Below are 24,327 nucleotides of genomic sequence, written 5' to 3'. Positions count from 1 at the left end.
AATTTGCTTCTCGCAGTTGTTAAGGGACTCTGGTTGCCTATCAGTGGCTCTATCATTTTCCAGTGCCTTGGAGTTCTCCATTGGATCCTCTGTATCCAAACCATAGGAAAAGGATGCAAGAGAACACAAGGACCTGCTAGCAGCGATGGGCCCAGGTCTGGAAGAGACATTCACCACTTTCGTCCACTTGCTACTGACTGAAACTCAGCCTCATGACCATTTACAGGTGATAGGGAAGCATCAAGTTCTATGATCAGAAAGAAGAGCAAGTGGTGTGGTAAGCTTCTGACTGGTCCTGGTCACATCTGCCATCAATAGAACTTATTTTGCATGAGAAAAACAGTCCATTTTCAGTTGAAAGAAACAAGTCACTGATCAAACTCATTTCCTGTGATTCTAAGTGTTGACTCCTAGAGTAGACCTTCAGTAAAAACCAAGTTCTACATTGAGAGGACAAATTCTAAGAATGTTGGAAGTTCAGCAGGCCCTGTGACATCTCTCATCCCTTGCTAACTACTACTTCTTTAGGATTTTCGCCTCTGTCGTATCTTCTTGGAAGTTCTGTTTCTTGCCCAATTCTTTGTATAACTGAGTTAGTTCTGGTCAGACTTGAAGGAGGGAAGCTAAGTAACGATGGAGAAAGTAAAACAAATGAAGTTCAGGGGACTTACACACAGGGTTTTGTTTTGATTTTTTTTTTTTTAATTGTCAAATGAGGAACTCTACAAACCTGGGTGGGGTTTTCAACATGATTGGCCTAGCTGAAACAGAGGAGGAAGTGAAAGTCAAAAGAAGGAATGGAATATTGGTTTTGGGTGCAAAACCTATACTATCACAAATGTTCTTTGTTTGCTTGTTTGTTTGTTTGTTTCAGACTCATCATGATCTATGTTTGAAACAGAAAGCCTCTGGAAATTTAGTGGGTGGCCACGAAAATGTGCTTCTAAGATCCTTGCCACAGGAAGGAGTTGACTGAATGTGTCAGCTTCCCATTCCCTGTGGAGTTCACACTAAGGTCGTATCTCCAATGGGTAGCTCCCAGTCAATGACTAAGCACCACAAGGACACTGGTCCAGGACGGTTTATGGGAAATTTTGGCCCAAAGAGTCCCACTGGTTTAAGCAAATGTTAGAACTTAGAACCATACTACCGTCTGAGGCTCAACCCAATTTCCTTCCTTCTTCCTCTCCTTTCACAGGTGTAGGACCTGCATCAAGGTTTGAACGCTCTCCCTGCCTTCTCATTTCCTCTCTCTTTTTCTGTACAGATGTTTCCTCCAATAAATTTCTTGTGTATCTAACTCTTCCTAGATGTTTTCCTCAGAGGACCTAAACTTCCACAGTAGTCAGACTTCCAGGTGCTCAAGGAAGACATATTTTTTGGACACATCTTGTGACATTCAGTTTGAATTTTACACAGAGACTTGGACAGAGCTCATCATAAAAGAACACTGTTCTCCTATTTCTTGCTCCAGGAATTTCCAGTTTCTAGGGAAAAAAAAAAAAGGTTCCTGGCATGTCACAAGAACTGAGAAAATTGCTACAACAAAATCATCTCATCTTCTACGCTACAATCAGATGAGTGGGTGCTCAACTGTTCACTGTAGAGATCTGAACCCCAAAACAGTGAGGTGACTTACCCAAAGTGCTGAATGTCAGTTAATAGGTATAATAAACCACCATTACCTAACTCCTGCTCTTGTAGGGTCTCCACATAGCTGCATTAGAAAACTGCATATTTCACACTCACCTGTAGGGTAGAATCAATGCAGACAACCCAAAGTGATGATTTTGCATGATATTATCAATCAATTCACCAAAGAAAGTCAGTGCTGCAAAACAAAGAAACATCAACTCCACAAGTGTTTTCAAACCACCCTTAATCAACTGCTCAAAGTCATTATGAGCAGTAGAGCACACTTCAGGTGCTTGATTAATCCTAGTGCACAGCATCATGCCAAAAATACAGAAGACTCTTTACGACTATCAGCTGACTGTTGTTTGTTTTGTTTTGTTTTTGTTTTTGTTTTTATTTGAGAGATAGGGCTACAGACAGACAGAAAGAAAGGTCTTCCATCCACTGGTTCCCTCCCCAAATGGCCCCAACAGCCACAGCTGGGATGATCTGAAGCCAGAAGCCAAGAGCTTCTTCTGGGTCTCCCACGCTGGTGCAGGGGTTCAAGCACTTTCCCAGGCCATACGCAGAGAGCTGGAGCAGAAGAGCAGTAGTTGGGACATGAATTAGCACCCAGATGGGATGTCAACACTGCAGGCGGAGGCTTAGCCTACTATGCCACAGTGCTGGCCCCATTGGCTAACTACTGTTAGATGGACAAGCATTGGGATATTTCACATGAAATAATCTATATGTCAAAGACGACATTACAACTTCTTTGTAAAAAGTACTCATTGTAAAGACAAACAGAATACAACGTGTTCAACAGCAATTACAGATTGTGTTTACTGCTGTTTCAGTATGTTCCAGGCTCTATGCTTTTATGGCTCCATTCTACAGATTAGGAATTAAAGGCACAGAGACATTAAGCAACATGTCACACTAATAAGCGGTAGAAATCAGAGTCGGGGCCAGCACCATGGCTCACTAGGTTGATTCTCCGCCTGTGGCATGGGCATCCCATATGGGCGCTGGGTTCTAGTCCCGGTTGCTCCTCTTCCAGTCCAGCTCTCTGCTGTGGCCCGGGGAAGGCAGTGGAGGATAGCCCAGATGCTTGGGCGCCTGCACCTGCGTGGAAGACCAGGAGGAAGCACCTGGCTCCTGGTTTCAGATCAGCATAACTCTGTCCATAGCAGCCATTTTGGGGGGGCGGAGTGAACCAACACAAGGAAGACCTTTCTCTCTGTCTCTCTCCCTCACTGTGTATCTGTCAAATAAATTTTAAAAAAGAAAAGAAAAATAAATGGAATTGCTGGGACTCCTGTGGCACACAGGCATCATAGGCGGGGGTTTAACCCTCTGCACCACAAAAAAAAAAAAAAAAAGAAAGAAAGAAAGAAAGAAATCAGAGTCAACCCAGATTAGACAATTGTCCTGTCATTCTATCTCCTTCCCAAATATGAACAAAAACATCTCCATTTTGGCCTAACAATGGAGAAAACAAGAGCAAAATCATGCATAGTCATTTATTTAAGGAAATATTTTCTAGTGCTTCATTCAAGCTATCTAAATAATGTGATACAAAGAAAAAATATTTGGGCCTTTTGAGCTCTGAACTAAATAGAGGAAGTTTTTAATTTTCTCAGTAGAAACTTGATGACCAATGATTCCAAGGTGCTTGGTGCATTTCAAGCCATTTCTCTTAACAATTTTCTGTAGCTTCCTGTTACGTTGTTGCCATTCTATGTATTGAAACTTGAAAAACATCCACAGAAAACTGCCGAGGGAAAGGATTAAAAGGAACGGCTTATCTTGACTAACCAATCTTGCTGAAAAGGCTCGATCATGGCTGTACACGTAGCCCTTGAATGCATCATTAACCTCAGCCACACTATCCAGTCTTTGCACACACTGACCAGCCCACATCGAAGGCTGAATATGGCCAGGGTGAGAGGCCATTTTCATTTCTTACCATGCTACCAAATTTAGGAAGAGTCATCTTCACACAGAAAAAATAGCTCCATGCTTCCCTACAGAAGATTCAGAAAAGAGGAAACCAGAAAATTAGAAGGAAAAAAGGAAAGAAGAAGAACTTTGTATTCATTTCAGATTGAAACTTAATGCTTATTCTTTTTATTTCTTTTTTTAAAAGATTTATTTATTTATTTATTTTGAAAGTCAGCATTACAGAGAGAGAGAGAGCATCCATCTGCTGATTCTCTCACCAGATAGCCTAGCCCTGCGCCAGGCCAAAGCCAGGAGCCAGGAGCTTGATCCAGGTCTCCCACATGGGTGGCAGGGGTCCAAACACTTGGGCCATCTTCTGCTGCTTTTCCCAGGTCATTAGCTGGGAGCTGGATCTGAAGTGGAGCAGCCGGAACATAAACCGGCTCTCATATGGGATGCTGACATTGCAGGCAGCAGCCACAATGCTGACCCCGAACCATTCTGAGGTATTAACAGGTGGGATCATGGGACGATCACTGTGACCAGTAAGTTAAGCCAACACCCACATCCCATATCGGAATGCCAGTTTGACTCCCAGTTCCATTACTTTCAACCTGATCTCCTGCTAATGTGCATCCTGCAATGTAGCACACAAGAGCTCAAATACTTGGCTCCCTGCCACATACATGGGACACCTAGATAGAGTTCTAGGCTCCTGGCTTCAACCTGTCCCAGTCCTGATTGTTGTGAACATTTCAGTAGTGAACCAGTAAATATTCTCTCATATTCTCTCTCTCTCTCTCTCTCTCTCTCTCTCTCCCTCTTTAAAAAAAAAGATTTATTTTATTCATTTGAAATAGTTACAGAAAGAGGCAGAGAGAAAGAGAGAGAGAGAGAGGTCTTCCATCCACTAGTTCACTCCCCAAATGACCGCACGGTTAGAGCTGATCCAAAGCCAGGAGCCAAGGAGCCAGGAGCTTCCTCTGAGTCTCCCACATGCGTGCAGGGGCCCAAGCACCTGGGCCATCCTCCACTGCTTTCCCAGGCCATAGTAGAGAGCTGGACCAGAAGTGGAGCAGCCGGGACTTGAGCCTGTGCCCTATGGGATGCCAGCTCTGCAGGCCAAGGATTTAACCCGCTGAGCCACAGCACCAGCCCCTCTCTCCCCATTTCATAAATAAATATTTTAATAACAACAAAAAAGGTCAGATAAAGAGGGACCTTTAAGGTCCCTCATGAATGGATTAGTCCATTGGGTTAATGGGTTGAGGTTATTCAGAGCATGCATGTTATAAACAACAGTGTGGTTGTCTCCAAGATGTAGCACTCTCACCATGTGAGGCCCTGTATCACCTTGGGATCTGCAGAGTTCCCATCAGCAGACCCTTGATTTTGCACCTCCCAGTCTTCAGAAACATTATCTGAACAAACCTTTAATCGCTATAAATGACTCAGTATCTGATATCCAGTTATCGATACAGAAAATGGTCCCAGGTACTACATATATAGTTCAGTTCAGTCACTGTGTGAACTGATGAGCAAACTACAAGTGTTCCTCAAGGAGGAAGGATGCGGAGGGAGTTAACACAGACTGCCTACCCAGAAGCCACGCCTCTCTTTCCTTGTTGAGCCCCAGTGGACAAATTCTGATTCCTCTCAGCCAATCACAGTACGTCACTCCCTTTGCCAGTTTAGTTTAAGGCTGGACGTGCAACACTCCTGGTCAGTGGTATGTAGGGATTGCTTACATGGGGTTTCTTGGAAAGATTTGCCTCCCCAATGAAAGTAAAGTGCCTGAGGAGGGGCCCTTTGCCACCTCCACGCTTCCTCCTGGCCTGAGATGATGTTCTGAGAAGACACGCCGCTTGGCGCTAGGCAGCCATGTTGCATTCACAGCGAGAAACACTGATGAAACTTGAAGGATGGAAGAACAGGCATGTTCAGGTCATGGGTCCTCAGTAACATCAAAACTTGACATGAATCAGAGTTGTTGATGCTGACGTAGGAGGACTTCACCACTCACACATGTTAGAGGAGTGTTGTCTTAGACAGGCTCAAGTCTTGTTAATATCTGAGAAGTGCCACATTTCATTAATAATTATGATAAAGAAAGATGAAAACCTACAGTACCCATTTCTTCTGGGCTTATTATGTGGTAGGCAATAGGCAAAGTGCTTTTTACACTAACTTTTATCATCAGCACAGAGAGTAACTGATGTTCAGAAGGGTGAGGCTGGGCAGCCACTTTGCATTTGCCCAGCATCCTTACCCCTTTCTTCTGTTAACAGCACCTTGGTTTTCCCATGGGAACCACAGCTACTCCATTCCATGTGCTTCTGGGTGAACCATCCATTATGGTGTCTGTACCCCTTCCACATAGCCGATATAACAAAGAGCAAAAAACTACTAAGGTTCTCTCTGTGCTACCAAGCACACTTGTGTTGTTCCCTTCAGCCAAACATAAATATATTTTTATCATTTCTCCTCCCAAGACCCCACAATTTTTTTTAAGAATAAATGAAACTAGACCATCTCTTGAATGTCTTTCCCAGGAAATCACTTTTTCCAGATAGATATACCATGTCACTAAACATCTATTGATGACAAATATAGTTCCTGCTTCTTAAATCCCAAGTTTCTTCACCACAGGCTAGGTCTGGTCACCAGGAAATGAGCAGTTGTAGGAGACATACGTAGGAGGACTTCACCACTCACACATGTTAGAGAAGTGTTGTCAACAAGCACAGGCTCAGAGTACACAGGTTTCCCTGCAAGTTCTGTCAGTATCAGGAGAAATGTTGCTCATCTTTAATACTGGAAAGCAAAGGAAGTATAATCTTTGCCTGGGAAGTTCAAGAATATTTGCAGTTAATTAATATGGCTTAGCTGCTTTCAGATACACAGTGGTTATACTCAGAGGACCAGACTCTACAAACCACAACTTGATGATCAAATTCAATCTGCCAGTTATATGTATAAATAAACCTTTATTGGAACACAGCCATGCCCTCTTCTTTATGCATAGTATGCATTGTCTAAGGCTGCTTTCACACTACAATGGCAGATTTGAGTTTTTGTGACAAAGATCCTCTAGTCCAAAAATTCTAACATATTTGTTTGTTCCTTTCCAGAAAGAGATTTCTGGTCAGTAATCCAGTATGAAAATATCAGTAGTTATTATCAGTTATTGAACATGTACATTCATCTAAATGTATGCCTCAGAAACTCTGAAGTAAGTACCCAACCCTATTTTTTCAAAAGAGAAGAGAAGTGAGCATGGAGACCTTTAATAACTGAACAAAGGGAATATAGACAGAGCGAAGACCCACACCAAGACATGTGTACTTATTTAATGAATAGTGCTTGAGGGCCTACTATGTGCTAAGGGAATGCTGTGGTGGATGAGGTTGTGCAATCTCTGCAGTCATGGAGCTTGTGATGGAGGGGAGACTGTTATTAAAGAGATAATGTGTGATACAAATGTCAATGTTTATATATGATTATTAGTTGATAAAGGCTGAGAGAAAAGTACTGGGTATTAGGAGGGAGAGAAAACAAGGGATGAGGCCTTAGGCTGGGTTCCCAAGACAAGGGAACCTGCAGTAAACTAATGTGCCATGGCTTTAAGGGGACAAGAGACAAAGGCACCAGTCTTGCAAAAGAATGTAGCCAATGGCTCATGGGTTGGGCCATCTGGGAGTGCTGTGGGGAAGGAAGAAAGGGCATTGACCTGTGGCTCCCCTAGCTCTTGTCTTCCCTGGGGAAGCCAGAGGTGTTAGAAGGATAAGAGATGGACAGCAAGGTAGGCACTCCATCAAGCAAGTCACCAGAGCAGAGAAGGAGAAGGAGGCTAAGCAAACCTAGGAGACACTCAGAGGCTGAGGTTGAGGAGCCTCTCGAAGGAAGTGACATCGCAGCTGAAGCTTGAATCAAAACATGAGTGAATGAATAAGAGCCAGTGCTGCCTAGGCAGAGGAGAGGAAGTGAAAAGGCTCTGAGGCCAGAAAGAGATTGGCATATTTGAAAACTGAAAAGGACCTAGGGCAGAGTGGTCACACTGGGTCCATATCCTTGTCCCACCATTGACTAGCCGTGTGACCTAGGGAAATTTCTAAACCTCTCTGAACTTCGGTTTCTTCACCTGTAATAAAGGGATCCCAACTGTTCCCATCTCTCAGTGTTATTGTAAGGATTTAACATCATGCGTTTATAGCACTTAGCATAATGCCTGGCTCATTACAGGCAGACAATAATGCTCATCATTATTTTAATTACTGTTGCTATTGCTACCACTATTACCACTTACTGAGGCCTATTGAATTCAAATGGCTGGAGAAGGGCCCTGGAATGAACATGGCTACAAAATGCCTATGCAAGTTTGTACTATAGCCTCGTCCTCTGCAAAGGGAGTAGCCACTCACCCTCTTGCCGTGCGTGTCTGGAAGGCCAGTGCATCTCCACACCCACCTGTCAGGCTTAGTCCAATGAGTTGTTTGGCCACTGGGCTATGATCCACGTCCTTGCACAAGTTTAAGGTGGCTGCAGAGCTGAGATTGCCTCTTACACTCCTACCTTCTGCCAGTAGAACAGCATGTGGACAGAGGGGCTTTCCCTTCAAATGCAACCACAAAGAAGACCTGTGGAACCGACCCAGCATGAACTCATGCACTGAAGCAAGGCTACACCTACCTGAAGGCATCATGAGCTCTGATGGAAAAATAAATGTCATAATTCACTGAGACTGCAGACTTCTTTGTTACGTGGCAAGGCTGACACATACACTTCCTAGTGATATTTGACACACAAAATTTTGAAGCTACAAAATGCTGAAGGTCTGGCATGAGCTCCTCAGGGAGTTCTCTTTTTTTGCATGGACAGATGTCTAAGTAGACTCAGGGAGACGTCAGAGTGTAGATTGGAATGGAAATGTGGGAGATGACAGCTTCAGAAAACAAGCTCTACTGGTTGGTGTTCAGAAATACCCAGAGCTAAAAGAAATATACACAACTGTCCCCATGCTTTGCAAAAGGGGTAGCCCCCTTGGCTCTGACACAGCCTGCCAGCTGCACATGCCACCTGGGCAATTTCTGTTCCCTTCTAGGCATCTCTAGATGGGCATTTTCATTTTCTGCTGATAACAAAGATGTGGAGGTGGGGAAGAGCTGACTGAGTTACAACTCCTAGAATGCTCTCACCAAGCTTCACAAGAACCCTCACTCCACAGTTTCCCTTAAAACCATTCCCCATTTACTGCTCTTCAAAATGCTTTTAGACAGCCCTGGCCCATGTTTTTCTAAGACCATGATTAATGCTAACACATTCACACAATTTAAATGCCCTCATTGCACCCTCATGCCTTTTACTTCCATTGGAGATGCCTTATCACATAGTAGTTAAAAAAGAAAAATCTGGCACCAGAATACTTGTGTTTGAACTCTAGTCACCAGCTATGTAACACATGAACACATTATGTAACTTCTCCGTGCCTCCATTTTCTCATATGTTTATTGGGGATTATGACAGTGTTATATTGTAGGAATATTATGAGAATTACTTGAGTAGACTCACAAAGCACTGAGAAAAGTGCTCAAAAACTTTCCACTTTTCATATTGTTTTATGGATGAACCCAAGTATCTTGGTCAAGTCGTGTAAGCAGAGGTAGAGTGAGAATTCCAAATTCCAGCTTCCCCTTCCAAATACTATTGAAGCCCCTAACTCCTCTGGCTGACCTCTTTGATCTCACTGCTACCACCGCACCCATGCCTCCAGCCTGCTTCCAGCTGCTGATGTTCCTATCTGGCAAAAAATGAACTAGAGCTGAAGAATGTAGTGGACACCGCACAGCCATATCCAGAGGACCAGAGAGGAAAGGAAAAGGAGAAATGGGTTTGCAGGCCTGAACACCACCTGGAGCAGGGGCAGAACAACACTGAGGAGCAGGAGCACCTGCACAGCAGAATCATTCTGTGACCCTTCAGGTGTAGGCTCACTACTCGGTCACCCATTTCATATAGGAACAGCTGAGAAGGGGGCTGGTTGGTGGCAGCCTCGGCTTCCCCTCTGTCCTCTCGAATAATTCAGCTCTGGGGACTTGCTCATCTTCCTAATGTTGAGGTTGTGCACCATCCCTGGAAGACAACTTCATGGACGACTGTTTTCCTCTTTTAGAGGCTTATCAAACATCCCTTCCAAATAGTGTTCTCCATGCAAGAAGCGCTAATAAATAAGCCATGTTCTATGTCATTAAATCTCCAATGATGTCTCAGTATTATTGTCAATCCTCTGGCAGCTTCCTGGCTGACTCGCCCCTTAATTTGACTCTGAGTTATTGCCTGTTTTCAAGGCCAACATAAAGGAGCATAATTACAAAGAAATGGCCAGACAATGGAGCAGAGCCAGAATCACACATCAGAGTGAGCTAAACGGTAGCCTTGATTTAAAGGAAATAGGGGGCCTGTTTCCCCCAAAACTCTCCTATACTCATCTTGCAAATAGTCTTCCTTGTCAAAATATTCAATTTTCAGAATGAAGTAGCTATTTAAGGCATCAGCAGATAGAGGAACAAAGCTCAGAAATTGGAGCCAGAAATGATACTTAAATCTTGATTCAAAACTCCATTACTGTTTTCATCATTTATAAGGTGAGAATAATTATAGTCCCTCTACAAATATCATGGCAACTCTTGAACAAAATAACATTTATAATGTGCCAAATAGTGCTTGGCGTATTGCAATGGATCGATAAGAATTTGTGCTCTTTAAATAGATACAAAGTCTGATGCGATCCAGCAAGTTCTATCTTGCCACAAATCTGCTAAGAACCCAACCAGGAAGAAACACATAGTTGAGATTGCAATCCCTTGCAGACAATCCTCTCTGCCTTTACCACCCACAGCCTGACAACTGGGTTCAAGGTCAAATGAATCTCCAATGTATTCAGACGCTAGAATCAGTGTTGGATGACACAATGGTGTGAGTAAGCTGTACTCATGAACACTCTGGGAATGAGGGATTCAATGGCTTTTTCTTAATACGGAGGCTTTTGCAGATGGAAGGTCCAGGGGATGAAGGGAGTATGAAGGGGGAGCAAAGAAAGAGGTGGCAATGGACAAACAATGGGAGACCTGCGTGGCAGCAAGATGGCCACCATTCACATCCACTGAGGTTTCTCTTTATGTCCTTGGCTATCTTGCCACACGAGCCAGCCCTGGGATAAGGTGACAACACTGACATTTATTGAGCCCTCAATACGAGTCAGGCAGTGTAGGGCTTTACATACATTTTTTCTTTTAAAACTCCACTCAAATCTTGTGAGGTTGGAACTGTGATGATCCTCATTTAGTAGATGAAGAGCCAGCTTTAGGTTTGGTAATTTTCTTGGGGTCACGGGCAAAGCTGGGAATCAAGGTCACCTGCACCACTTTCCATGGCTTGCACCTTGCTAGAGCACTTCCAACACAATAAGTGATGACAGAGACAGCCGCGGGTTCTAAAATAAAACATTCCAGTCTTCTTACTGCCTCTCTTCAAGTTCCTCTCATCATCTTTCCTCCATCTTTGGACCATCAACCTATGGTCCATTTTATTCTCCCCTTGATTTTTTATTGAGATTTAGAGATTCAATGAGAGCTGGAGAGAGAGATGATAGTGTGTGTGTGTGTGTGTGAATATGTGTGTGTATACAAGAGAGAGAGAAAAGGCTCCCCAAATGCCCACAATGCCTGCCTTGAGTTGGATGCCTACAAAGGCTGGGGCTGGACCAGGCTGAAGCCAGGAGCCAGGAACAATCCATGTCACCCATGATGGTGGTAAGGATCCAACTACTTCAGCTATCACTACTGACACCTGGGGACTGCATTAGTCAGAAACTGGAGTCAGAACTCAAACTCAGGACTCCACCATGGGGCATGGGTGGCTTAGCCACTAGAATAAAGGTCCACTCTGTTCCCCCTAATTCTTGGCAGAAGAAATTGTGGAAGCTCCTGAGAATTTCCCATGATTCATAAGGTATTTCTGTAACTTCTATGACTCACTCTATTCCTGGGAGAATTTGCAGTTTTGTCACATTCTACAAGGAGTTAGAAGACTGGGTTTGAGTCCCTCATTTATTGCTAATTATATAACTCAGCCAAGTCACTTGACCTCAATGAGCCCCAGCAGATAAATTATACCTGTCCTATAAACATGTTCTGTAAAGGTGACTGTGATGTTTTCTCTTCTCTTCTCCTCTCATCTTAGTGTCTTTCTGAAAAGATTCTGCTTTCACTGTGTTCCTACATGTGTAGTTCCCAAGCCCAAAACAATAGCACCTCCCAGAAAAAAATCTTCCAAAGACTCTAAGCTCACCAGTGTCCCAGTGCTCTGTGTGAATCCTTTCTTCCCGTAGAGCACAATGTTACAGGGCAGTGCAAATATTTTAAATGTGAGCCTGCAACAGGATCAACTAGAAAACTCTTAAAACCCAGATTTTCTGATTTAGTAGGTTTGCAATAATTTGCATCTCTAACAAATTGCTAGTTGACACCAATGCTGTTGTCACAGGACCACTTTGAGAACCCGTGGCATAGACTATTATTATTTAATAACTACCTGCACGGTGGTCAAGCTACCTCAACAACCTGTCCAGCTCTGATGTAAACTTAGACAAGTCAATCTCTCTGAGCCTCAGGCTCCTCACTCTTTTCAAGATTTATTTATTTATGTATTTGAGAGGCAGAGTTACAGACAGAGAGAGGGAGAGACAGAAAGATCTTCCATCTACTGGTTCACTCCCCCTAAATGACTGTTGCTGCTGGAGCTGGGCTGGTTTGAAGCCAGGGCCCAGGCACTTCTCTGGGTCTCCCATACAGGTGCAGGGATCTAAGCACTTGGGCTACCTTCTACAGCTTTCCCAGGCCATTAGCAGGCATCTGTATTAGAAGAGGTGAAGCTGAGATCAGACCAGCACCCACAGGGGATGCTGGTGGTACAGGTGGAGGCTTAATCTACTGTGCCACAGCACTGGCCCCATTTCCTTACTCTTAAAAGGAGATGATAATGATGCAAACTAATTGCAATAAATGGAGGAACTGTTACACATAGCACCTTTAACACTCTACCTGGCACTTAGCAAATGTTCAATGTTTCTGAGTTGTCAAAATTCCATGGGTTGTAAAAATTCCTAGGATCATTTCTCCTGGATCCCTTCATTTAGCTGCATTTTCCAACCTCCATAAAAGAACATAAGTTGTCATTACTGAATATGTCTGCATCCTGGGAGCTTCCCAAAGATGAAGACCAAATTCAGAGAAAACTGATAATTACATAGTTCAAGGTGAGTCAAGGTTTCCAATCTCTGGGCTGGACACAGAAAAATTGAGACTACTGAGAGTCTTGCTGAAGGTTAAAAGAAAAGGACACAGGCGTAGTGCATAAATCCACCGCCTGCAGTGCATCATCCCATATGGGTGCTGGTTCCTGTCCCAGCTGCTCCAATTCCAATCCAGCTCTCTGCCATGGCCTGGGAAAGCAGTAGAAGATGGCACAAGTCCTTGTGCCCCTGTACCCACGTGGGAGACCCGGAAGAAGCTCCTGGCTCTGGCCATTGCGGCCAATTGGGGAGTGAACCATCAGATGGAAGACATCTCTCTCTATATATATATCTCTCTCTGCCTCTCCTCTCTCTATGTAACTCTGACTTTCAAATAAATAAATCTTTTTTTAAAAAAGGAAAGAAAAAGAAAAAGACATGGCTTTAAAAGCTCAAAATTTGTGATCTTCTGTATATAAAGATAATTGAAAATGAATCTTGATGTGAATGGAAAGGGAGAGGGAGCGGGAGAGGGGAGGGTTGCAGGTGGGAGGGAAGTTATGGGGGGGGGGGGGAAGCCATTGTAATCCATAAGCTGTACTTTGGAAATTTATGTTCATTTATGTTCATTGAATAAAAGTTAAAAAAAAAAAAGCTTAAAATTTGAATTGAGGTTCTGCCAGCTCCTGGCAGGGTAAGCTTAAGCTAGTTGAGTGTGAATTTGTCTGGGGCGTGAGAGGCCTGAGCCCAAGGTTACCTAGTCAGTCATAGCCAAAAGCCCTCAAGAAATAGATAACTCAGCAGAGTTTTGGTTCGACAGAGAAATCTTCATCACATCAGCAGAGCTGCTTTCTGCTGAGCTAGTATGAAACAAGTAGTCTGAATGGGCACTTTACAAAGACCCACGGAACTTGGCCAGCTTTGAGCCTCTGTGCTGCGCCACTGACCCTCTCTGGATTACCAAAACCCAGTGCCCTTCAGGGATTCTATGTGAGGCTCCATGCCACCACTGTCAGCTAAGGTGATAAATAAATTAACAGCATTATTATGACTTCATAGCATTCTCCCTACAGTGTTATATTTTCAGATTCTCTCTTTCCAGCCCTTCCCGTATGATCCCTGCTCTTTTCATTTTTCCTGCTATGCTGTGCAGGGAGGTGGCTTCTCTTGCCTGCTTCCATGCACACCACCAAGGGTGCTCTCCCTAGTCTTAGTGCCAATTAATTCTGTATTTGTTTTGATCTCTAGCCATCAGCCAGGCAACTTCCCGGGTTTTACTCCTGGTTGCTCAAACAAAAACCAAATGTTGAATTGCTGCTGAGTGCAGAACTGGTATAACCAGAAATATTAATGTTTTTTAGATATCTACACTAACAGAGTAACAGCATTGGATTTGATGTCATTATTTTAATTGGATGCTATTTTTTTTTATTTGGAAGGCAGAGTTACAGAACGGCAGAGAGAGAGAGAGAGAGTGAGAGAGCACTCTTCCATTTGTTGGTTCACTCCCCAAACGGCCACAATAGCCAGAGCTGTACCTATATGAAGCCAGGAGCCAGAAGCTTCTTCCAGGTCTCCCATGCAGAGGCCCAAGGACTTGTGCCATCTTCTACTGCTTTCCCAGGCCATAGCAGAGAGCTGGATCGGAAGATGAGCAGCCAGGACTCAAACTGGTGCCCAAATGGGATGCCAGCACTAGCAGGCGGCAGCTTTACCCACTACACCACAGTGCCAGCCCAGGTTGCTATTTCTTTAACATCCTTTATCTCATTTTATCCCACCCAAAGTCTGGAAAAGTAGACAGCATAAGAATTATCATCTATAAACCCACAGATGAGGAAACTAGGCTCAGAAAATTAAGTAACTTGCCCAAGGCTACAGAGCACAGAGGACAACTACGGCTAGCATTCAATAAACCTGATTCTGAGTTCAGTGAAACTGTAGTGCCTGGCTCCATTTCCTATCATTTCACTCAGTGAGATTTAAAAAAAGTCCTTTATAGGATATATTTCCACAAACATTTTTCTGGATTCTCCAGAACATGTTCAATAGTACAGTGGCTGTCGTGAAATTCACTGTTAGAAAAAATTCTGAGATCAAATATGTCTGTAATATGCTGTACACTGTACTGCTATTTGGGTGGTCACTGTGTGTATTAGCATATAAAAGATAAGTTCTGCAGTAGAAAACTTAAAATGCTTTGTTACCCATCATTGTCCAAATATATCTGACCATGTGTGTTAGGCAGCTTTTTGTCATTACAGTGAAACTACTAATGACTTTATGGACAGTAAAGACTTACTCTAGTTCTGAGGTTCTAAGCTTGAGCTGGCCACATTGTGTCGGCATTGAGGGTTTGTATTTTTGTTTACAGAGTCCTCAGGCAATACAGTGCATCACAAGGCAATAAGCCACCATGGGTAGCTTATAGGGCCCCAATCTAGCAAACTGATCCAACCTAATCAACTTCCCAGAGGTTCTGCATCTAAACATTGCAATTGGATTAAATTTCTTCCCTCTTGATTCAATTAACATAGAGTTTGGGGGCCAAGCTTTTAACATGTGGGCCTTCTGAGGACACCAAGTGTTACCACCAAACACAGCACTACAAGGAGGCAAGAGTGAAATCAGGGAGAAAATGTCCTAACAATACAGGCAGGAAATAAGGGGTGTTTGGGCTAAAGGGAAACGGCAGCAGAGATGGTGAGAAGTGAGGGGATTCTAAATATATTTCAAAAGGAAAGCCAACCAGCTTTGCCGGCAGACAGGACATAGGGTACAAGAAACCAAGTAAAGATGAGAATGAGATTTTAGGTCTGAGCAACAGGTGACTAGAATTTCTACTTCTTCAGGGAAGGTTTTTCTGGAGAACAAGCCCATCTTCACCATTGTAATCTCTAACAGCATCAAATATCTTGCTTTCAGAGATCATACAGATAAAACTTTATCTTTTTTGATAGATTTTTGAAAATAGCTGAAATTATCATTTTTTGGTGTAGTCAGTCAAAAAACTGTAGGCACTCTGTAAGCATTTGTTGAATAAATGAATGAACAGAGATTAGCACAGAGTAATTGCTCAACAAATTATAGCTACTATACTATCAATGAATCCAGTAAGCATATAATATTAATATTACTAATCATATTAGCATGTAGTGGGGGAATGAAGGGCTATGGAAGAGAAATGATTGCTGCTAATACTAAAGAAAAGATGGTCAGGAGGCTGAGTTTTAATTTTAGTCCTGCTTCTGATTTCTGAGGCTTTAGGCAAATTCCTTTTCCTCTCTGAGTTCAACTATTCTGATCTCATTCAAAAAGGGATGAGACAATATGATTTCCATCAGTCCTGCATCTTGCCACCCACAAGTCTCAGTGGAGGCAATAGCCTATGTCCTTGGTAATGTGTCATGTGACACCTCTCAGTTTAGAGTGTGTTCAATCAAATGCTCTATCTTCTAGCACAAATCAAGTCCTCTGTGTACACAGAAGAGAGGAATGCAATGGTTGGTTGCTGAAGTCACCACAAAGAGCTCTTCCCTCTTCTTTCTTTCAAGAGCTTGATACAACAGCTGTAAATTGCAGCATCTGATAAAAAAAAATCATTTATGGCTTCCACTCTTGATTCAATTGACAACACTGCAGTAGGAGCATGCCCCTTTCTTGCTGCCAAGGAGGGACCAATGAGCTAAAGTCAGTTGCTTTTCTAGACACTACCATCCCCTAAGCTTGACTTGTCCATTCGAAAGAGTTCTGTCCTCTCCCAGAAATGCTAACAAATATATTCCCCACTGGATCTGTTTTGAGCCATTCTCCACAAAGCCCCATCTTGGATTCTTGGATCTGGGCCAGCTTGTATAGACAGTAGAAATACCACAATGTAAGGACAAGCCCGTAAGATTTCATTAGCTCTCTCTACAAGGGCTTTCCCGAGGAAAGTATCTGGGCAAATGACTTTTGGTTTCTGTTCACTCATTTTTGTTTTCCACCTGGCTGCCCATGACAAACATCTACCCTGAGAGTTTCTTTCTCTAGGGACCACCTGCTCTCTCATAGAGTATTGCGGTGTGTGTGTCCCCTGGTGCTGAGGCCCTGCTGGCCTCTTTTTTCCCCCAGAAGAGGTCACCACATGATTAAGAAAAATGAGCTTGATGCCATCCCCCAAGCCCTCATTGCTCTGCAATGTCCAAGTATTCTCAATGGTTAATAACCAAATCCAGAAAAGTCACCCAACTTTTCCTCCTTATTTTGCCATAGATTTTATTATAATATTGTGAAAACAATCATGACACCATCAGGTATATGACTACATTATTCTTGTTTTGCAAAGATACACACTATTATCTTCTATTATATACTGAAAATGACATTTTTCTACTACTTTGCCTACTTTATAGGTGTGACAACAGGAGGATAGAGATAAACTAGCCTACACAAAGATAATTCACAGCAAAGGTTGCATAAGAACCTATGTCTATAAAGAAAAAAGCTTTAAAAAAGTATCTGTGTCAAGCTTAGATATTGCAAGAAAAGGTGTCAGTCTCATTGGCTGAACCACCTAGCTAGGTAGGAAGGATAAACTAGATTATGGTCATCATTCAAGTTAGAAAGTATAGCTTCAGTGGAAAAAAATACAGGAAATTACTTGAAAGCCAGAGCTTGGCTTAAGAGAAGCTCAATATTCTTTCTGGATGAAGATTCTCTGAAAGTAAACAATAGAAACTATGACACAGAGACAATTGCAGAGGATCTAATGTCAGTCGTAAAGAGGCAAGCAAAGAATAGGCTAATGAATCATGTTCTTTGCCATTGAATGAAGTGCTGAGACACAAAGTACATCACTCTGTGTTTTTAAGTAACATGCAGAGAAAAAATGGGGGGGGGGGTGGAGTTAATGATTTTTTTTTTGGAAATTTACAAAAGTCTCACTGTGATGGGAGTTTAGAAAATAAGAACCATAGCAGTTTGGATGATCAAAGAGGGGAAAGCTCAACCATAATCTTATAAGAAGGAAGAACACAGATGAGCAGCACCACCAAAGCTGCCTTACATGTGAATGGATTCTTAGTGACCATTTAGATTTGGGGGATATATTTAGTATCCAAAATCCCAAAATAAAAAGTCTTAGAGTCAGCATTAAAAATCTCAGAAGCAAAATCACAGAGGGTCAAGTGGACCAGGCCCTGGGCATTTGCTAAACTCCATGATCAGCCTTGGGGTGAAGAAAGGAGGGGGATCTAAATTCTCTGACGTGTGGTAGTGGAGGGCACCACTCTCCAACAAGACTGCAGAAGGAGATTAGATGCTGGACAGCTCCCAAAACAAAAATCTCCAGGAGTCCACCACACAGCAGGCTGGTGTGCATCCCTGTAAATTCAATGGTTCTTCGAAAGAGTCCCAATAGATGCAGAACACTTTAGCACCTATGGTCAATATTAGTAATAGCTACAATTTGAAAAGCACCTTCTGTGATTTGAGCAAGATAATAAGAGCAACATACATATATTATTTTTAATATCAAGATGTAATTGACTTTTATTACTTTTATTATTGATTCTAGGATTGGGAAACATCTCATGCTATAAAATACATTGGCTGTTCCCATTTAATAATATATCTTGGTGTCCTGTCCATACCAGCAAGTCAATAATTTACTCATTCTTTTTCAATGATATATTATTCCACTATGTGGATGGGCCACAACATTTTTTCAAGAGAAATCTTTTATTTAATGAGTACAAGTTTCATAAGTACAACTTTAGGAATATAGTGATTCTTCCCACTATGCCCACCCTCCCACCCCACCTCCTCCACCCTCTCCCATTCTCAGTCCCATTCTCCATTAAGATTCATTTCCAGCTAACTTTATACACAGAAGACCAACTCTATACTAGGTGAAGATTTCATCAATTTGCACACACACACACAAAATGTAAAAAACTGAAAACAAGTTTTACAGTTCATTTTCATAGTACAACTCATTGAGGACAGAGGTCTGCATGGCGAGTATTTGCACAGTGACTCTTGTTGTTAATTTAACAATTAACACTCTTTACATATATTGTTACATTTCATTTGAACAATAATCCAACAAAGAATTTCATTAATTCTGCTTTGCCTAATAAGGACCTGAGGCTCAGAGAGGCAAGTAGCTTTTCCAGGGCTCACACAGCTTGCAGAATTAGATCCAGTTATTTATGCAAAGCTTCATCTATCTACTACTTGATACTGTGTTCTTCAGGCTAGACCAGGTAATATTATATTTCTATACATAGACGAAAACTCCATGCTGATCAAGTTGGAAAAAACAATCGATGAGAGTTGTATCTGATTTGGTACCTGAAGTCATCCCTCCAAAAGATAAGGAAGCAATAAACTACTGGCATAATCCCAAGAATGCATCATTCTCCATTGTTAATGTTTGATTATACTTCTCAAACAATAAATAGGCAAGTATTTGCTGGGAAATACACTGTATTAGATCCTATGGAGGATACAAGAACATGCAAGTCAGTGTTTCCGTTTCCATTCAAACATCTTGAAATCTCATTGTTTCCTTCTATGCTAATAAAAGCAGTAACAACTTTAATTATACTGATACAGGTACTTAGTGATGGGGTTCCTGGAGAGACATAGTCCAGTTTTCACAGAAAACCTACACATGTGCTCTCCGGTGAATATTGGGTTTGAACTAGCAAAATACAGACAGATAGGCATACCTAGCATGGAAATGGTAGGAGCAAAGACACAGACACAGTGAGGAAACTGGCCCAGATAGAGCTGAGACTTGAGAAGCGATAGAAGAGAGAGTAAGAAGGAAAGTTTAAACAAGTATGCTCAGGGATTCTGAATCCTGGGTATCAGGATTTAACATTTATACTCATATTAAAAGTAGGGGAGTCAGAGGGAGATATTTGACTTTTTCTATCTTGTTTTTAATGTTCAATTTTATTTGTAAGGCAGAAAGATAGAGCTCTTCCAGAGACTGGTTCACACCTCAAATGCTACCCAGGTGTCCTACATAGGAGGCAAAGACATAGCTACTTGAGCCATCATCTGTTGCCTTACAGGATGTGAATCAGCAGGAAGCAGGTTGACAGCACAGTAGCTGGAACTCAAACCGGTCACTATGTTATAGGAAGCAGGTGTCCCAAGCAGCAATCTAAGTTGCTGCATCAAATACTCACCCCGGGGTGGGGTGGGGGGGTATTTCATCTAGTTACAAACATGTCCAGCACCTACTGTAGTTCTGGAAACCTAGAAAGTATCTGATACATGTGAGTGACATAATCAGCGAATATACTTCCAGGATGTGCTGCTTTGAAAAGAGAAAAGCAGGGGCACCTATCAAGAGCCTGTTGTAACAGCCTGGTTAATACAGGACAGTATGGGAAAACACAGAAAAATCATAGAAAGTTTAAAAGTAATGAAAATGACACCATAGTAGGAAATAAAAAGATTATTCTAATTCTACCATTATTTCCTGGATGGTAGTTTTCCCCAAAAACAGAGGGGAAAACATCTTCTACTTTCTTTTTTATTTTTAAATATGTATTTATTTGCTTGAAAGTCAGAATGACACAGAGAAAGAAGGAGAGAGAGAGAGAGAGAGAGGTCTTCCATCCACTGGTTCACTCCCCAGTTGGCTGCAACGGCCAGAGCTGTGCCGATATGAAGCCAGAAGCCAGGAACTTCTTCTGGGTCTCCCATGTGGGTTCAGGGGCCCAAGGACTTGGAACATCCTCTACTGCTTTCCCAGGCCATAGCAGAGGGATGGATCAGAAATGGAGCAACAGGGACTTGAACCTGTGCCATGTGGGATGCCAGCACTGCAGGCGGTGGCCTTACCCACTACATCACAGTGCCAGCCCACTACTAACTTTCAAATTCTAGAACCCATAATTTCACCAATAAAGCTAAAAATATTTAACTTTGCCTCTGGTAATAGAAAGATCTAATCAGGGGAAGAAAAGAAGAAGCAGATTTTTAAAACCAAAAGTAAAAATAAAAATTTAATGTGTTACACTGTGGAGACACCTTTCACCTTTTCTCTGTGTAATTGAAACTCACTTTACCTGTATGATGGAATACGTGCAGGCACTAGTATGTCCAAATTTCAGATGGTAAAACTGAAGTTCAGAGAAGCCCAGTATCTCATGACTTGGCTACAGGTAAATTGACTCTAAATGCATTTGTCCATGGAGTCCTTGGCTCCTGGCTTTGGCCTAACCCAGTCCTGTTAAGGGCATTCAGAGAGTGAACCTGAAGGTGGATAATCTCTGTCTCTCTTCCCCCCCCCCTTTCTGTCTCTCAAATAAATTGAAAATAAAAATTTTAGTTCATGGAAAATACATATAAAATATGTAAAAATTGCATACTTTTCAAAATTTTTTGCAACAAGAAAAATTTATCTTTCAATTCCATTTTCCACAAAGTTGTGAAGTTCCCTCATGCATGCTGGGGCTGTCTGTGGTGAGGACCTAATGTTGTGGATATATGCTAAACCTCTCTCTGCCACAGGTACAGGTACTCACCAGCTTACCTAGAAGAGTTCGCAGTGCCTGATAGCGCATTTTCTCTCCTGAGACTTGGAGAACCGTTTTTTTTTTAAAGATTTACTTATTTATTTGAAAGAGTTACACAGAGAGAGGAGAGGCAGAGAGAGAGAGAGAGAGAGAGAGAGAGGTCTTCCATCTGCTGGTTCAATCCCCAGTTTGCCTCAATGGCCAGGGCTGCACCAATCCGAAGGCAGGAGCCAGGAGCTTCTTCCAGGTTTTCCACGTGGTTCAGGGGCCCAAGCACTTGGGCCATCTTCTACTGCTTTCCCAGAGCATAGCAGAGAGTTGGATTGGAAGTGGAGCAGCCAGGTCTCAAACCGGTGCCCATATGGGCTATGCCACAGTGCTAGCCCCAGTGAACTGGTTTTTATTGTTTTCTTAAGTGCAGAGATGGAATCTATGTTGGTGTTTTTTAACAAGGCTGTGTTGCATAAATAAACACCTATTTTTTCCATTTCTCCTCTCTGAATCATTCAGTCATCAAATTCAGACAGATTTAGGGAGCTCTCTCTCCCCAAGCCAATAAGACACAAAATTACAAAAACTTATGTTCGCTCCCATGAAACAAGGTGGGGGAAAGGCCCATAGCTTCAGCAATTTGGTTTCTTGGTAGAGCGAAAAAGTCTGAGAAATCCTCCCTGAGGGATTCAGAAACTTGGGCCAGGTCATAGATAAGGTATTCCCTGTGCTTCATGCATCTTCTTGCATCTTGACACAGGATTTGCCTGGGGCAGGGGGGTGGGTGCTGACTGAGATTTCATAAAAGCTTTATGAGCCGTGATGAGTCCAGAGGCTCTAGTCGTGGTTGCCTGCATGAAGTCCAGCTGTTGCTCTCAGCTCTGCAATAAAGCTTAAGCAGAGAGGCTGGCCACGCTACACTCTCCGTCTGCCAGGGCTTGGGAAACCGTGACAAGTGATGCTTCCTCATTACGATTCATTCAGGACTACTTAGTTCTGCTGACAAAGCTGTGAATGAATGGTCCAGGCTCAGCCTCCACCAAAACCAACTGCTGCTCCTTGGAAAGGATGTGCTGGAGGATTTAGCTACTACAGCTGACTGCATCTCTCTAAAAGCTCTCAGGGTGACAGCTCACTACGTGTACTACTGTCTGCCCATGCTGCAGTCCCCTGCTACCATCACCACCCAGGCCTGCTCCCTAAGGAAAACGGCCTCTCTCTGAAACCAGAACTCAGAGTCAATGGGATGTGTTAAAACTGTTACGCACCAGAGCCACCCAACAGGCTGCAGAACACAGTGGCACACGTTGCAGGTCCTGGGCATGCCAGTAACTCTCCTTACCCTCCAAGAAACTGAAGTGTCCAGGGAGGTCATTTTTCCTTTTAGCCAAGTTCACTACATGAAAGGAGCGCAGTGGGGACAAGAGGCACAGAGTCACCACACAGACCCAGGGAGTCTGGTGAAAGTGGGCCAGAGGCAAGCAGCCTGCAGGCTCATTTATTTCAGTTGGTACAGCAGCTTATATAGCCGAGGAAGCCAATCTGGTCACGGGGCAGTTTATGCCCCAACCAATCACAGCCTGTTGCCAGGCAGGCTCTGTTGCCAGGTGGTTTCCCAGGTGGGTTTCCAAAGCCATTCCTGAGTAACTGACGCTCGCTTGCTAGTGGCCATCTTGGCATGGCCTTCTCATTCCACCACAAGTAAGTTGTTCAACGGTGGTGTTAATAACAAGGAAACATGATAAACACTCATATATCTGCAAATTGGATCTTGGTTCAGAGTATTATGGTATATTCATATTATTTAACATTCAGCTCTTATGTAGACACTCCCTGGTGATCTAAGGTTAGAATACAGTGCTCTCAATATACTGTAAAAGGAGCCAGTGCTGTGGCATAGTGGGTAAAGCCACTGCCTGCAGTGTCCACCATATGGGCATTGGTTTGAGTCCTGGCTGCTCCACTTCCAGTCCAGCTCTCTGCCATGGCCTGGGGAAGTAGAAGATGGCCCACGTCCTTGGGCACCTGCACCCATGCGGGAGACCCAGAAGAATCTCCTGGATCCTGGATTCAGATCAGCTCAGCTCTGGCTGTTGTAGCCATTTGGGGAGTGAACCAATGGTTGGAAGACATCTCTCTCTCTCTCTCTCTCTCTCTCTCTGCTTCTGTCTTCTGTAACTCTGCCTTTCAAATAAATAAAAAATTTTATTAATGTATATATATATATTTATGTGTATATATATATATATATTTATACAAATCTTTCCATGGGCCTGACAGAAAGTTTATGATATATGACTGAATGGTACAAAAAAGATTTGAAAGTAGTAGTTGGAGTAGTATTGTATTTTTGCTCAAAATCATAATATAAGCCATCCACCAATAGGTTACATTGTAATAATATAATAAACATATGTGGAATGAAGATAGAGGAATAGCCTGTCATGTAACACCTGCTGTGGTAATGGGATTGCCTTAAGGCATTTCTGAAGTCAGGTAAAGCTAAACTCTGAACTTTGGGAAGAAATTCTCTAAAGTAGGGGGGTCTTTCTTACTTTTGGTCCTCCAAGAAAAAGGCATATATCTCAGAAATTGTGTTAAAAAGAGAGATTTCCTGCCCAGGTCTTTTATCTCCTTGAGATCTCTACAAAGTGTATGAGAGCTGTATCCCTCAGGAGTGAGCTGGCCAGGGAAGGAGTACGTTAAGGTGTTCTCACAGCTGAATTCTGGGTCAGTGTCTTTGTACAATCCCTTAGGAAATTTTAAAATCTTTTCTATGTTCCCATCTGTTCCGCAATTTGGTAATCATGATAGTAATAACTACATTTATTGAGCCAAAGTCTTTGCATCCACTAACTCCAATCCTCCACACAGCTGCATGTGATGGGGTGGACCACCCTGTGTTGCAGAAGCAATAGCTAATATTCCTCAGCATTTTATCCAATCCAGACACCCTCCTAAGGC

This window comes from Oryctolagus cuniculus, chromosome 6, assembly GCF_051225735.1.
Source record: "Oryctolagus cuniculus isolate XC-2025 breed Fujian yellow rabbit chromosome 6, ASM5122573v1, whole genome shotgun sequence".
Classification (NCBI taxonomy): Eukaryota; Metazoa; Chordata; class Mammalia; order Lagomorpha; family Leporidae; genus Oryctolagus; species Oryctolagus cuniculus.
The sequence above is the reverse complement of the archived record's forward strand: the minus strand, read 5'-3'. Positions refer to the sequence as shown.